Here is a 1915-nt window from a genome sequence, read left to right as displayed (position 1 = left end):
AACCCTTGCTGCTTCTGCCTCAAATATTGAACCAAAACATTCATGAGCCCTTGAAAGTAAATCACCACAAGAAGACCCTGCTTTTTCAGATGAAACAAACGATGCTGCCAACACAGAAACCTCTGCCACTGTATCTTGGGATTGTGTAACTTACCTGACAACAGAACATGACATGGATGTAGAGGAAGATGTCATTATTGAAACACAGGCATCAGTCTCTGATGATGAAGAGATAATGATGGGAGGTGCTTGTCTTTATGATAGCATTTCTGACCTTGAAGACACCATTCCTGTGGAACCAGTTCAGGTGGAATGTTCATTAACAGTCACAGATCCATGCCAGCCACCAAAGACCACCAAACTTAGGCTTCACAGGGGAAATGTTTTCCAAGAACTAAATGCTGCCTTTAAATATGGTCTTGYATCTATTAATGATTGCCTTCTGGAGATCGAAATGGTCCATCCCAATGGTACTACAGAAAAAGGTGAAGACAATGGTGGAGTTCTGCGTGATGCACTCAGTGAGTACTGGGAAACATTTGTTATGAAGTGCACCTGTGGAAACATAATAAAAATACCAGTCACAAGACATGACATGAAGGATGAGTGGGAAAACATTGGCAAAGTATTGGTCYTTGGCTACAACATGGTGAAGTACTTTCCTATTATACTACCGAAGCCCTTTCTTTCCTACTGCCTGGGACTTGAAATCCAGGAGGATGACATATTTGCAACTTTTTTAGAAACTGTTCCCTCAGAAGAAAAGAAAGTAGCTGAGCAAGCCACAAATGATTTTAAGTCTGTCTCTGAAACAGAGGAATGGWTGGATTTCCTTGAGGCCCATGATGTCAAAATTTTGGTAACAGAGGAAAATGTCAGGAAGACTTTGCTTGAAGTWGCACACAAAGAACTAGTACAGGATCCTGCATATATAGCAGAGTGTTGGAGCAATGTWATGAAGGCGCTGAATCTTCCCCCTGGAGGATTGGACGAAGTGTTTTCCATTCTCACTCCTTCTCCCAGGAAAGTCATTTGCATGTTTCAACATGAAACCCTCAGCAAGAAAGAAAGTCAGATTCTTGACTTCCTCAAGAAGTTCATAAGGAACTGTACCGAAGTTCATCTGMAGAAATTTCTCAGATTTTGTACTGGTAATAATTTTTCATTTTTATTGCCATAGCCATTAAMTTTTGAACATTTGTGACATTTTTTTCCAAAGCAAGAAATTTATTCTACTAATCCATGTTTGCATTCTTAAAATCAAAACTGTACTGAATATTGTAGTAACTTAGATATTGTTTACATCTCCATCAAAATAGAATTTCTCACAGTGCTTAAATCTTTTCTGAATGATGTGGCATGTAACAGAGCCCAGTGTTATTTTGTGCACTAATTTTTAAATTATGATTCTAAGTGCAAAAAGACCAAATTTTCATGCTGTGGGTATTTGAAGCTTTTGACCTGTTGTTGTCATATAAAGTTTTTGCTTTGACACTGTCATTGGCCAATGCGGATGCTGCCAATTTTAAACTAATGATAAATCTAACCATAGGATTTTATAATTGAGCTTTTATTTTTGTTTTGGTTTCAGTACAATAAAGTAATACTATTTGATATTWAGAAAACAAGAATGATTGCTGCACTGTGCAAAAACAATTCTCAGTTAGATTTGACTCTACAAACAGATTATCTACTTTTATTTTCTGGTTTTCAACAGGTGCAGATCACACAGTTGCCCAGAAGATACAGATACGGTTTACTGAGCCAGAGAGCATATTTACAAGAAGACCAATATCCAACACATGCAGCTGCGTGTTGGAGGTCCCAAACAACTATGCATCATACCCTGAATTGGCAGAAGAGTTTGCAAATGTCCTTGATGCCAACATGTGGGTGATGGACATTGTTTAGTAAG

The 1915-nt window shown here is 38.2% G+C and overlaps 1 long non-coding RNA gene across 1 annotated transcript in view; it reads left to right on the top strand.

Annotated features, from left to right (window-relative positions):
- Nucleotides 1-1704: 1704 nt before the first annotated feature.
- Nucleotides 1705-1915, top strand: part of LOC106529606 (uncharacterized) — a 3941-nt gene continuing 3730 nt past the window's right edge. The window contains exon 1 of the long non-coding RNA XR_001311656.1: nt 1705-1910. This is a non-coding gene — a long non-coding RNA (uncharacterized LOC106529606). The remainder of the gene's footprint in view (nt 1911-1915) is intronic.

Source organism: Austrofundulus limnaeus, unplaced genomic scaffold, assembly GCF_001266775.1.
Source record: "Austrofundulus limnaeus strain Quisiro unplaced genomic scaffold, Austrofundulus_limnaeus-1.0 Scaffold454, whole genome shotgun sequence".
NCBI classification, from domain to species: Eukaryota; Metazoa; Chordata; class Actinopteri; order Cyprinodontiformes; family Rivulidae; genus Austrofundulus; species Austrofundulus limnaeus.
The sequence above is the reverse complement of the archived record's forward strand: the minus strand, read 5'-3'. Positions and strand labels throughout refer to the sequence as shown.